Raw genomic sequence first — 14284 nt, 5'->3', positions numbered from 1 at the left:
AGAGTGCAGAAAAGATTTATGAGAATATTGCCAGGATTCAAGGGCATGAGTTACAGAGAGAGGTTTGGCAGGCTAGGACTTTATTCCTTGGAGCGTAGTGGTGATCTTATAGAGGTGTATAAAATTGTGAGTAGCAGAGATAGGGTGAATGCACACAGTCTTTTTCCCAGGGTTGGGGAATCAAGAACTAGAAGGCATAGGTTTAAGGCGAGAGGGGAGAGATTTAATAGGAACCTGAGAGGCAATTTTTTTATGCAGAGAGTTTTTTGTGGACTTCAGGAAGGGGAAGTCGGGAGAACACACACCAGTCCTATCAGCAGTGGAAAGTGTGAGCAGCTTCAAGTTCCTGGGTGTCAACATCTCAGAGGATCTATCCTGGGCTCAACGCATTGATGCAATCACGAAGAAGGCATGCCAGCAGCTGTACTTCATTAGGAGTTTGAGGAGATTTGGTCTGTTAACAAAGACTCTTGCAAATTTCTATAGATACACGGTGGAGAGCATTCTGACTGGTTGCATCACTGCCTGGTATGGAGGCTCCAATGAGCAGGATTGCAAGAGGCTGCAGAGGGCTGTAGACTCAGCCAGCTCCATCGTGGGGCACAGCCCTCTCCACCATCAAGAACATCTTCAAGAAGCGGTGCCTCAAGAAGGCAGCATCCATCACTAAGGAAAAAGAGGGCATGCCCTCTTCATGTTACTACCATCAGGGAAGAGGTACAGGAGCCTGAAGACCCACACTCAACGATTCAGGAACAGCTTCTTTCCCTCCACTATCAGATTTCTGAATGGTCCATGGACCCATAAAAACAACCTCATTGTTCCTTTTATTTGCACTATTAATTTATTTTGTAATTTATAGTAATATGCAACTATTTTGACCTCTACTGCTGCCGCAAAACAACAAATTTCACGACATAAAAGTAAGTGATAATAAACCTGATTCTGATACTGGGGGTATATGGAACGATGAGGCATCAGACAAAGTGGTTCAGGCAGATACAATAACAACATTTTGAAAGACATTTGGACCGGTACGTGGATAAGAAAAGTTTAGAGGGATATGGGCCAAACGCAGGAAAATGGGATTAGCTTAGTTGCATATCGTGGTCAGCATGGATCAGATGGGCCAAAGGGCCTGTTTCTGTGCTGTATGACTCAATGACTCTACCTTGTTTCCTTGTGTCTGTGATAGTCCCCATTGTAATGAATGGGATCCTGACTCCTGTAATACGCTCTAGCCTGGTGCAGGATTGGTGAGTCCATGTCTTGGGGACCTCAGGTGGTTGGTGCTCTGCAGCTGAAGCCCCTGTGGAGTCCAGTGCACAGTGCAATGATGGATTCCTGCCTCGCTTTGCCTTTCTCGAGCGTGCCATAGAATTCTGCCTTCCCCCCATCACCTGTGGGCCGAGCAGCATTTCCTCGGAGCAGTTCTGTGACCCCTGACCCCAGCCTGGATGGAAAGTTTGTTGGGCAGTAGGGTTTCAGGATGAAGGCTGTGATACAGTGGCAAAACAAAGTCCACATCACCAGGGAACCATTCAAATATTTGCCATTGACGTCATGCAGCTGCGTCATCCAGTGTCAATAATGACCGTGTTCTGAAATGCTATGTGACCTTGAGGCTCATGTGCCTTTTAATTATTACGTGGCCTCAACATTTTGTGCTTGCTGGCAAGGTTTTCAGAGCTTTGAATGGGGCTGGCACAGTGGCGCAGCGGGTAGAGCTGCTGCCTCGCGGCCCCAGCGATCCGGGTTCAATCCTGACCTTGGATGCTGTCCGTGTGGAGTTTTCAAGTTCTCCCTGTTTCCCCCACGTGCTCTGGTTTCCTCACACGTCTCAAAGATGTGCAGGCTGGTGTTGTAGTTGGCAGCTGTTGATTACCCTGAGTGTTGGTGGAAGTTGACGGAAATGTGAGAAAAGGTACAAGGAAATAAGTTGGGAGTGGCATTGGCTCCGAGGGCCAACTGAGGCCAAATGGCTTCCTTCCATACCATGCAAAGTATAAGAAATGAGAAATTTTGCAAAACACAACATGGTTCACTGAACCAGAGAGGAATGCATTCCCAGTTAGAATCACAGAGTCACAGAGTTCTACAGAATGGAAACAGACCCTTCAACCCAACTCCTCTATGTCCAGCTAGTCCCACTTGCCTGCATTTGGCCCATATCCCTCTAAACATTTCCTATCCATGTACCTGTCGAAATGTCTTTTATACATTGTAATTGTGCCTGTCTCTACCACTTCCTCTGGCAGTGCATTCCATATACCAACCGCCTTCTCTGTGAAAAACTTGCCGCTCAGGTCCCCCTTAAATCTTTCCCCTCTCATCTTAAACCTATGACCACAATGAAGTGCCCCACTTGACTTTACTTTCTTTACTCTTTTAGGAGGTTAAGGAGGTTTGGCTTGTCACCGACTTGTACGGGATGTACTGTTGAAAGTATCCTGACTGCTTGCATCACGGTCTGGTACGGCAATTTGAATGTGCAGGAACGTAAGAAGCTGCAGAGTAGTGGACTCAGCCCAATACATCACGGGCACATCCCTCCCCACCATCGGTAGTATCTACAGGAGGCGCTGCCTCAAGACAGCAACATCTATCATCAAAGATCCCCGCATTCCAGGTCATGCCATCTTCTCGCAGCTACCATCGGGCAGGAGGAACAGAAGCCTGAAGTCCCACACCACCAGGTTCAAGAACAGCTGCTTCCCTTCAACCATTCGGTTCGTGAACCAACCGGCACAACCCTAATCACTACAGTTTAGAAATACTATGACCACTTTGGTAATTTTACACTAAATTGGATCTTTTTTTTGTTCTAGTTGTGTTCTCTATTGTAAAAATTGTATATATTTATGTTTAATTTATGCTTTTCTCGCAGCTACCATCAGGTAGGAGGTACAGAAGCCTGAAGTCCCACACCACCAGGTTCAAGAACAACTAGTTCCCTTCAACCATTTGGTTCTTGAACCAACCGGCACAACCCTAATCACTACAGTTTAGTAACACGATGACCACTTTGATCACTTTGCACTAAAATGGACTTTGTTTTATTTGTTCTAATTGTGTATAATTTATGTTTAATTTATGTTTTTCTTGTGAATGCTGCTTATCTGATGCTATGCGCCTGTGATGCTGCTATGTACTTGTGCATATGATAATAGACTCGACTTGGACTTTGATTGGGGTCCCTACCTCCACCTCCCCCAGAGTGATGTGGCTTTAGTGTGTTCTATCCTTTGGATACAGCGCAGAAACAGAAAATTCTCAGGTGTCCTTCAAATGCTTGGAAGAGTGGGATAGTGCAGAGGGATTGCACCAGTTTTGAGTTTGCTAGCTGACAGATATTAGAAGGAATCACCCAGATAGGCATGGCCTTCTGTGTTGTCCTCCTCCTTGTCAGGTCCCACCTTTCCATGTAAACATTGGTGGAATATGTTGTGCTGTGTAGGATCTCAGATGATGACCAATGTTTGTATCTCCTGACAAACTCAATAGCCATAGGATCATAGACCAATACTGCATGGAAGCAAGTCCATTCCAACCATTAAGCACGCACAAAGTCTCTCCCTTGATGGTATAAATCACCACCACTTCATGAGTTCAGTTCTGGTTGTCTCATTATAGGAAGGATGTGGAAGCTTTAGAGAGGGTGCAGAGGGGATTTACCAGGATGCTGCCTGGATTGGAGAGCATGTCTTATGAGGATAGGTTGAATGAGCTAGGGCTTTTTGGAGAGAAGGAGGCTGAGAGGTGACTTGATAGAGGTGTACAAGATGATAAGAGGCACAGATCAAGTGGACAGTCGGAGACTTTTTCCCAGGATGAAAATGGCTAACATGAGGGGGCATAATTTTAAGGTAGATATAAGGAGGATATCAGAGGTAAGTTTTTTTACACAGAGAGTGGTGGGTGCATGGAACGCACTGCCGGCAGAAGTTGTGGGGGCAGATACGTTAGGTACATTTAAGAGACTTAGGTCGCCACATGAATGATAGAAAAATGGAGGGCTATGTGGGAGGGAAGGGTTAGATAGATATTAGAACAGGACAAAATGTCAGCACAACATTGTGGCCCAAAGGGCTTGTACTGTGCTGTAATGTTCTATGTTCTGTGAGAAAGCTACATCTGTGGAATCCCACTCCAAATCTACTCCTGCTCTGCAATTTTGGCTGTCTGCAATGGGAACCGGATGCTTCTCCTCACTGGAAAATAATCCCATCCCGGCTGCATTCAGTAGCTTTGTTGCCCAGTTTCCCCCCTTCTTTTCTTCAGAGTGTGTGCCTGGCTGATTCTGAAGATGCAGTCAATGAGACAGTAGGGAGCAGAAAGATGAGTCCTTGTGGCTGGCGAACATAACAGCTTATGTTTGCCATCTGACCTCTGTACTGTCACCAGTGACTTCTGATGTCAAGGAGTGTCAGGACAGATAATGCATACAGGCAGGGTGCAGGGACAGCTCTTATTATTCCTTGTACAGGTCATTCTGCTATAATGCAATAGTTATGTTCCTAAGAAACTTTATGTTATAGGAAGTGCAGTACAGCAGAATGGGCTGTTGTTGCCTTCAAAGCACACATTTAAACAGGTTTTCCCCATCCTGATCGTGCTATAACAATGAGGCCCTGATAATGCATGTAGAGTTCCCTAATCCATGAATCGTGTTATAACCACTTGGTGTTATGGAAACGTGTTCCAGCAGAACTAGTAGGACTTGCACAGATAACGATAGGACCCTGGGGAGCGTTGTAGGACAGAGGGACCTAAGAGTTCATACATGGTTCCCTGAAAGTGGCATCGCAGGTAGACAGGGTGGTGAAGCAGGCTTTTGGCACGCTGATCTTTATCAGTCAGGGCACTGAGTATAGAAGTTGGGACATAATGTTGCAGTTGTACAGATGTTGGTGAAGCTGCATTTGGAATATTGTGTTCAGGTTTGGTCACCCTGCTATGGGAAGGATGCCATTAAGCTGGAAAGAGTGCAGGGGAGATTTAGGAGGATGTTGCCAGGACTCGAGGGACTGAGTTATGGAGAGAGATCGAACAGGTTGGGATCTTTTTCATTGGAGCATAGGAGAATGAGGGGTGATCTTATAGAGGTGTATAAGATTATGAGGGGCATAGATAGGGTGAATGCGCACAGTTTTTTTCTGGGGTTGAGGAATCAAGAACTAGAGGGCATAGGGTTAAGGTGAGAGGGGAGAGATTTAATAGGAACCTGAGGAGCAACTTTTTCACTCGGAGAGCGGTCAGTATTTGGAATGAGCTGTTAAGGGAAGTGGCTGAGGCAGGTACATTAACAACATTTAAAAGGCACTTGGACAAGTACAATGAATAGGATAGGTTTGGAGGGAAATGGGCCAAATGTAGGCAAATGGGACTAGCTTAGGTGGGAATCTTGGCCAGCATAGACCAGTTGGGCCGAAAGGACTGTTTCCATGCTGTATTACTCTATAACCACCTGTATAATATTCAGGGTGGTGCCAATGTAATTACTGGGACTTGAGTAGCAAGTGCAGCTGCAGACAAGCAAAGTGCTTAGACACTCATGTGCAGGGTGATTGGAAGAACATGGAAAGGGTTAGACAGTAGTATCTTTGCCTTGTAGCAGAGGTACCCATAACCATAGGGCATGGTTTAAGGTAAGGAATAAGAGCTACAGAGAGAATATAAGGAAGAAGTTTATCACCCAATGAATGGTTGGAATCTAGAATGCACTGCTTGAGGGAGTGGTGGAGATAGGTACTCTCACAGCATTTATCTGGACTCGCACTTGAATTGCCAAAGCGTTAAGGGCCATAGACCAAGTGCTGGTAAGTGGGACTAGAATGGATGGGTGTTTAACAGTCAGCATGGACAGGGTGGGCCGAAGGGTCTGCTTCTGCACCGTATGACTCTGTGCTTCCTATTAGAAATTTGGGAGCCTTCACAGAACGATGTTTCAGAATTTCAGAGGGATATGGACCAAACGCAGGCAAATAGGACTAACAGGGATAGACGTCTCGGTTGGCATGGACACGTTGGGCCAAAGGACCTGCTTCCATGCTGTATAGCTCAATGACTCAACGATTCTGTGTCAGGTGTTGACTTTAGCTCTGGTAGTTGGAATGTGCATTTCAAAACAAGCCCAGCATTAGCCAAAAGTACACTTGGCTTTTCTGATGTTCTAGCCCTAAGCGATGCTTTGAATTTGTTCCATACTGTCTGGTAATTTCAGAAACTTGTTTCCATATTCCCTTAAGTCATACTTGGAGGCCACTTCGATGTTCAAGTCCATACCAAGTCACAGAGTGATGCTAATCCCCCACTAGTTTTCCATGTAGCCTATTCTCCTCATGTTCCCATCAGTTCCCCCCCAATTCCACCATTCACCTACACCCCAGCGGCCTTCTAACCCACTGTACCTCACAACTTTGGGATGTGGGTGGAAACCGGAGCACCCGAAGGAAACCCACGCGGCCACAGGGAGAACGTGCAAACTCCAAGCAGACAGCACCAGAGGTCAGGATCAAACCCAGGTTTTGTACCAGCCGTGCTGTTGATGTCATTTCAACAGATGCCAGTACCATGGATTCTGAGGTGACTCAGTAATCCATTCTGGGCCCATTGATCTATCTGCCAAAGCTGTAGATGATTCCTTGTGGGAAAGCTGCCCATTCACCGGAGTTTCTTCCCTTCCCTTTCTACGCACAGTTTTGAGGAGAAAGGGGTTGTCTTCAAAGCAGTTATCAGCTAGGTCAGGGGTTTTGCAACACTGACCTTGGCTGGCAGCCTGCTCTTTCCAATTCATGGTGTTCGTGTCTGTTTTCATGAGAAGTACCTTGCACAGATCTCTGTCGCATTTACCTTGAACACGGTGGGATAACTAACCATGACTGAGCGGAGAGAATAAACTGTGTTGTGGAGTCCAGAGCTGGCCATCCATACTTAGCGTCAGCCCAATGATGTTCGCCTCATTGCTGGTGGCGGGAAGACAGATGTTGGTGCCTTAGTCTTCGCACATCATCATTGGTAAGACTTCCATCTGCAAGTCACTCATCCACAAAGAAAGGGGATGGTAACCTTGCTGTACACTTGGAACTAGATGCGATGTCATGTGTCGTGGTTAACAAAGGGGGACCAAAGGAGTTCTCAAGGTAGTCAGAGTGGCCTGGAGTCTTTGACGTACCTTGCTATCGACACTCACTGTTCGGTTTGCTGCTCAGGTAAAGGAAGTGCTCGACTGTCTCCAGGCTACATCCTTCAATAGTGCAACATGCGGAGGGTTTGAGATGGCTGACGAAACACCTCGGCCTTCCCAATGTTGCCTGTGTGTCCCAGGCTTCAGTGAACCTCTGCAAGAAGATGGTAAGTAGATTGGATGGATACTGAGAAACTATTGCCCATAAGATAAGATATCTTTATTAGTCATCGAAACACAGTCAAATGCATCTTTTGTGTAGAGTGTTCTGGGGCAGCCCGCAAGTGTCGCCATAGCATCAGATACGTAGCATTAGCAAGAAATCTGAGCAAGAAAAAATATTTTTCCTCAAATCCTACTTGTATCTTCTTTGCAAAATTTTAAATGTGTCCCTGGGTCCTGAGTCATCCACTAATAGGAACAGCTTCCCTCTGTTTATTCCATCCAAACACGTCAAGGTAATGAACTGCCCACGATAAATCTATCCACAAACACCAGGTGGAGCTTGCTGCCATCTGGTGTTGGAAGCAAAGAATGTAAACATTTGCTGAAAGAATCAAACTCACTGGGAGAGAAGCATGTCTCTGGTCCACTTCAGTCAAATCGAACGTGTGTACCACCAAAGGCTGATACTCTGGCAGACATTTAACACTACAGCCACAGGTGAACTTCACATCCCACAGGCACGCTGTTCAAAGCCAGACAGAGATTGGATTGGGGTCTCAGACTGAGAATTGAAACTCAGCATTAAAAAGCAGAATATATATTGCTTCCTTCCATGCTACTGAGAAACAGGTACAATCCTGGAATAACAATCTTACCTTGGATGCATGCACTAAATGTACAACGCAGACATTATGTGCTATTTCTGAGATTTGGCTCCACTGACATGACTGGACCTAAATTTTGGAAAAAGAATTAATTTACAGTACCATATCACAAGTTTAGCCTACTGGACATGTTTCTGCCCACCCCTTTTTCCACCTCCCTTGCCTTACGTTTGTCCAACATTAACTCCCAGATGAAGCAACCTTTCATCCAATTGACTGGTGGTAAAATTAAAATGAGCGCTTCTTCTCCCTGACCCAAATTCCCAACAACTCTGTTCCCCAACCATTTATTCTGTCACTCTCCCTAACTGCTGTTGCAATCTAGACCAGACTCCTTGCAATTCCAGCTGAAACCTTTAGCCTCAAGTCTTCCAAAGTTCTCCTGACCAGCTTCATGCCCTCTGTAAATGTGCACTGCTTCTAATCTCTGCCATCTGTATCCTTCGAGCTTGGCAAAAACCAGAACAATACTGATCTGGAAAACTAATCTGGCAGACACGGTAGTGTAGCGGTTAGCGTAACGCTATTACAGCACCAGTGACCCAGACTCAATTCCAGCCGCTGTTTGTAAGGAGTTTGTACGTTCTCCCCGTGTCTGCGTGGGTTTCCTCCGGGTGCTCCGGTTTCCTCCCACATTCCAAAGACATATGGGTTAGGAAGTTGTGGGCATGCTATGTTGGGGCCGGAAGCGTGGCGACACTTGTGGGCTGCCCCTGGAACACTCTACGCAAAAGATGTATTTCACTGTGTGTTTTGATGTACACGTGACTAATAAAGATATCTTATCTTATAAACAGATATTGTTTACATTGTAGCGGCCAGCTACACACTACAAAATGAAGACAGTCGCTGGTTCGAAATCAGAATTCAAATGAACGACAGGGGCGTGGTGTGCCTTTAATATCCCAAAACTTCCCACGCTACAGTTCCCGCGCTGACGTCACGCGCAGGTCACCTGACCTTCCCGCGTGCGGGCTTTCCTAGCCCGACGACTGGGAAGAAGGAGGGCCCCGCGCCATCTTGGATAGGGACCTCCGACGACGTTCACAAGGTCGGGAGCCGGTTTGATGCCGGTGCGGTGAGTCGCTACATACCCCCCCCCCCCCCACAGAACTGGCAATACCGTCGCGAAAACCAGAATTAAATAAACTATGACTTGGGTGGCCTGCCCCTGCGCCGCGCTCGCTGGACCACCACGGGTTGGTCCAAGTCTAAATGAGCCGGCTTCAGCCAGTCAACCGTAAACACCTCCTCGCACCCCCCAATGTCCAGCACGAACGTAGACCCATTGTTCCCGATGACCCAGAATGGCCCTTCGTACGGCCGTTGCAGCAGTGTTTGGTGCGCGCGCCTCCTGACGAAGACAAACTTACAGTCTTGGAGGGAAGTCGGCATACAGGTCGGGGCCTGTCCGTGTTGCGAGGTGGGAATCGGGGCCAGGTTTCCAAGCCACTCGTGCAGCCAGTCGAGCGCCGTGGCAAGTGCTTCCTCTGGCCCCCGAGGGGCTGGTAGGAACTCGCCCGGGACGACTAAGGGCATTCCGTAGACCATCTCCGTGGATGAGGCATGCAGGTCCTCTTTTGGCGCGGTGTGTATCCCCAGCAGGACCCGGGGAGTTCGTCTACCCAGTTGGGCCCCTTAAGGCGGGCCATGAGTGCCGACTTCAGGTGGCGATGGAACCTCTCCACCAGCCCATTGGATTGTGGGTGATAGGTGGTGGTGAGGTGGATCCGGGAACCCCACAAGTCGGCGATGGCAGACCACAGGCCGGAGGTGAATTGAGCTCCCCAGTCTGAGGTGATAAGTGCCGGGACACCAAAACGGGCCACCCAAGTTGACAAAAGGGCCCGTGCGCAGGACTGGGTGGTGGTGTCTGTGAGGGGAATGGCTTCAGGCCAGCGGGTAAAACGGTCGACAATCGTGAGGAGGTACCGCGCTCCTTGGGAGACTGGGAGGGGGCCGACCAGGTCAACATGGGTATGGTCGAACCTCCGGTGGGTAGGTTGAAAATCCTGCAGGGGGGGCCTTGACGTGCTGCTGTACTTTCGAGGTCTGGCAGTGAGTGCAGGACCGGGCCCACTCGGAAACCTGTTTACGCAGGCCATGCCAGACGAACTTGTCTGACACCATCTGGACAGTAGTCCGGATGGATGGGTGTACAAGGCCGTGGATGGCATCAAACACCCATCAGCGCCAGGCAGCTGGGACGATGGGGTGGGGTCTACCTGTGCAGATACCGCAGAGCAGGGTGTGCTCACCGTGGCCTACCAGTAAGTCTTGCAGTTGCAGGTCCGAGACTGAGGTGCGTTAGCTGGGCATCTCCATGTCTGTTCGCTGTGCCTCCGCCAAGGCGCCGAAATCCACCCCCGGGACAAAACTTGGATGGTGGGCCATGACAGTGCATCCGCGACCATGTTCTCTTTCCCAGACAGATGGTGGACATCAGTAGTGAACTCTGAGATGTACAACAAGTGCTGCTGTTGCTGTGCTGACCAGGGACCTGAGACATTGTTGAAGGCGAAGGTCAATGGCTTGTGGTCGGTGAAAGCTGTAAACGGCCTGCCCTCCAAGAAGTATCAGAAGTGTCTGATGGCCAGTTACAACGCCAACAGCTCGCAGTTGAAGGCGCTATATTTGAGCTCTGGTGGTCGAAGGTGTCTGCTGAAGAACGCCAGAGGTTGCCAACACCCTTCGATAAGCTGTTCTAGAACGTCTCCGACCACTGTGCTGGAGGCAGCGACCGTGAGGGCAGTCGGGATGTCTGTGCGAGGATGCACCAACATGACTGTGTCGGCCAAGGCCTGCTTGGTTTCGACGAATGCGGTGTGAGCCTCTTCCGACCAAACAATGTCCTTGCTTCCGCCTGACAGGAGAGCAAACAACGGGCGCATGATGCGGGCCGGAGATGGTATGAACCGGTGATAAAAGTTTACCATACCCTTGATGGAGGTGGGTCTGGCGAAATGGCGGATGGCGTCGACCTTCGCAAGCAGGGGCGTGGCGCCGTGTTTGTCGATCCGATGGCCCAGGAAGTCGATTGTCTCCAGCCCGAATTGGCATTTGGCTGGGTTGATTGTCAGGCCGAAATTCCTCAGGTGAGAAAAGAGTTGGCGGAGGTGCGTGAAATGTTCCTGGCGGCTGTTGCTGGCGATCAAGATGTCGTCAAGGTATATGAAGGCGAAGTCAAGGTCGCGCCTGACTGCGTCCATGAGTCCTTGGAAGGACGGAGCAGCGTTCTTGAGACCAAAGGGCATCCAGACGAATTCAAAGAGGCCGAAAAATGTGATCAGCGCCATCTTCGGCATGTCGTCCGGATGCACCGGGATCTGGTGATACCCGCGGACAAGGTCGACCTTGGAAAAAATGGACCGCCCGTGCAGGTTGGCAGCAAAGCCCTGAATGTGCGGCACGGGGTACCAGTCCGGGGTAGTAATGTCATTGAGGCGTCGGTAATCGCCACAGGGTCGCCAGCCTCCGGCTGCCTTGGGGACCATGTGTAGCGGAGAGGCCCATGGGCTGTCCGACCTGCGGATGATCCCCAGCTCCTCTATTTTTTTGAATTCCTCTTTCGCGAGGAGGAGCTTGTCTGGGGGTAGCCGCCGGGTGCGGGCATGGAGTGGAGGGCCCTGGATGGGGATGTGATGTTGGACGCCGTGCTTAAGCAAGGTGGTGGAGAACTGGGGCGTTAGTACGGACGGGAACTCTGCCAGGACCCTGGCAAACTCATTGGTCAATGTGGTGACGGAGTCGAGGTGTGGGGCCGGTAGCTTGGCCTCACCCAACAAGAACGTTTGGAAGGTCCTGGCATGTACCAAATGCTTACCCCGCAGGTCAACCAGCAGACTGTTGGCGCGAAGGAAGTCTGCCCCGAGGACTGGTTGCACGATGGCGGCCAGGATGAACCTCCAAGTAAAGTTGCAGGTGCCGAACTGGAGGTGTACCAAATAGGTGCCAAAGGTCCGAATGGCGCTGCCGTTGGCGGCTCTGAGGGCGGGTCCTGGTGTGCAGTTGCGAGTCTCACAGCTGTTGGGAGGCATGACGCTGACTTCGGCTCTGGTGTCCACTAGGAACCGACGTCCAGAACGCCTGTCCCACAGATGCAAGAGGCTATCCGGGTGGCCAGCCGCCGTAGCCATCAGCGGCAGCTGGCCCTGGCGTTTCCCGGAAACCTGCATGGTGGCCGGCATCTGCAGGCGTCAGCGCCCCACCACTGGTGGTAGAAACACCATTGGTCGGTTGGTGTCTCAGACCTGGTGGCGGGTGGGTTGCATTCGATTGCCGGGTCTGGCCTGCTGGGCCGCTGGGTACGTGGCGTGGCAATGTGCTCGATGGACACCCCGCTCTCCTTTTTCGCCCGCCAAAGGACATCCGCCCGGGCGGCCACCTTCCGAAGGTCGCTGAAATCAGCATCCGCCAGGAGCAGGTGGATGTCGTCAGGTAACTGCTCCAGGAAGATCTGTTCAAACAGCAGGCAGGATTTATGCCTGTCTGCCAGGGCCAACATCTCATTCATGAGTGCGGAGGGGGGTCCGTCGCCCAGCCCATCGAGGTGGAGGAGGCGGGAGGCCCGTTCACATCGGGAAAGGCTGAAAGTCTCGAGAAGGTTGGTCTTGAACTTATCGTACTTCTCCTCCTCCGCGGGTGCCTGGATGAAGTCCTCGACCTGGGCTGCGGTGTCTTGATCGAGGGCACTCACCGCGTAATAGTACTTGGTGTCATCCCTGGTGATCTGGCGAATCTGGAACTGGGCCTCAGCCTGGTCGAACCAGACACAGGGCCGGAGGTTCCAGAAGGTGGGCAGTTTAAGGGCTACTGCCCGTACCTCTTGCTGTGCAGACATCGTGGGTCCAAAAACGTTTGGGCCTGTCGGGGTCACCAATGCAGCGGCTAGCTAGACACTATAAAATGAAGACACAGAGCCGCTGGTTTGAAATCAGAAGTCGAATGAACGACAGGGGCGTGGTGTGCCTTTAATATCCCAAAACTTCCCGCGCTACAGTTTCCGCGCTGACGTCACGCGCGGGTCACCTGACCTTCCCACGCGCGGGCTTCCCTAGCCTGACGATGGGGAAGAAGGAGGGCCCCGCGCCATCTTGGATCGGGGCCTCCGACGACGTTCGCGATGTCGGGAGCCGGTTCGATGCCGGTGCGGTGAGTCGTTACACCACATTATCTTGTAAAAAAAACACCCAAGTCATCTTCTATTTGATCTGGAGATCCAAATGGATCATGTTTGCAGAAAATCATTGCACAGGTGTCCAGAGGAAGGGGAATAATTGTACCAAATGTGCCTTCATCTTGAAGACCACCTTTGTGTATGGCTGCAACATGGTGAGCGTCAAGCTGGGGATGCAAATGCCAGGTGTCACAAGGCATTGAAATTCTACCTAATATGACCAATAAACTTGCAACTAACATGAAAATTGGTGGTGCAACAAACAACCTACCTGGAGGAACTCACCGGGTCGAGCAGCATCTGCGGGGGGAAAGGAATTGTCGAGGTTTCGGGTCGAAACCCTTCGCTCTGACTTCAGGTAAATGTGCTACAATTGCAGGACACAAAACCAGTTTTCAGTGGAATACAATTCAAAAAAAATCCCCAGCACATACAGGACAATCCCTCAGCAATGTTTATCGCAATTGTGTTGGGTCTTGGTGAGATTGCACATAGAACATAGAACACTACGGCACAGTACAGGCTCTTTGGCCCACAATGTTGTGCCGACATTTTATCCTGTTCTAAGATCTATCTAACCCTTCCCTCCCACATAGCCCCCTATTTTTCTATCATTCATGTGTCCAGCTAGGAGTCTCTTAAATGTCCCTAATGTATCTGCCCCCACAACCTCTGCAGGCAGTGCGTTCCACTCTCTGTGTTAAAAAAAACCTACCTGGAGTATTGTGCACAGTTTGGTTTTCCTTAATTAAGTGTTTACCATGGAGAGAACACAATAACGATTCAGAACACTGGTTCAAGGGATGGTCAGTTTGCTTTATGGGGAGAGATTGAGTTGGCAGGGATTGTATTTTCTAGAGTTTAGAAGAAAGAAGAGATTGTATCGAAGCCTACAAATTTCTTACAGGATTGAAAGTCAAGATACAGGAAAGATGTTTTCCCTGGCTGAGGACTCTGGAAACAGTGGTCACAGTTTAAGAATAAGAAGTAAGAGGATGAGGAAAATGTTCTTCACTCGAAGTGGGACATAGATATGGTGAAAGCATACAGTCTTTTTCCCAGGGAAAGGGAACCAAAAACTAGACGGTACAG

The 14284-nt window shown here is 49.7% G+C and overlaps 1 long non-coding RNA gene across 1 annotated transcript; it reads left to right on the top strand.

Annotated features, from left to right (window-relative positions):
• Positions 1 to 1696: 1696 nt before the first annotated feature.
• On the top strand, positions 1697 to 3137 carry LOC127575389 (uncharacterized). Its single transcript, XR_007957047.1, has 3 exons — positions 1697 to 1924; positions 2393 to 2790; positions 2888 to 3137. It is a non-coding gene; the product is annotated as an uncharacterized LOC127575389 (long non-coding RNA).
• Positions 3138 to 14284: the final 11147 nt, after the last annotated feature.

The sequence above is a fragment of the Pristis pectinata genome, chromosome 10, assembly GCF_009764475.1.
Source record: "Pristis pectinata isolate sPriPec2 chromosome 10, sPriPec2.1.pri, whole genome shotgun sequence".
Classification (NCBI taxonomy): domain Eukaryota; kingdom Metazoa; phylum Chordata; class Chondrichthyes; order Rhinopristiformes; family Pristidae; genus Pristis; species Pristis pectinata.
This window is presented reverse-complemented; position numbering and strand designations above follow the sequence as displayed.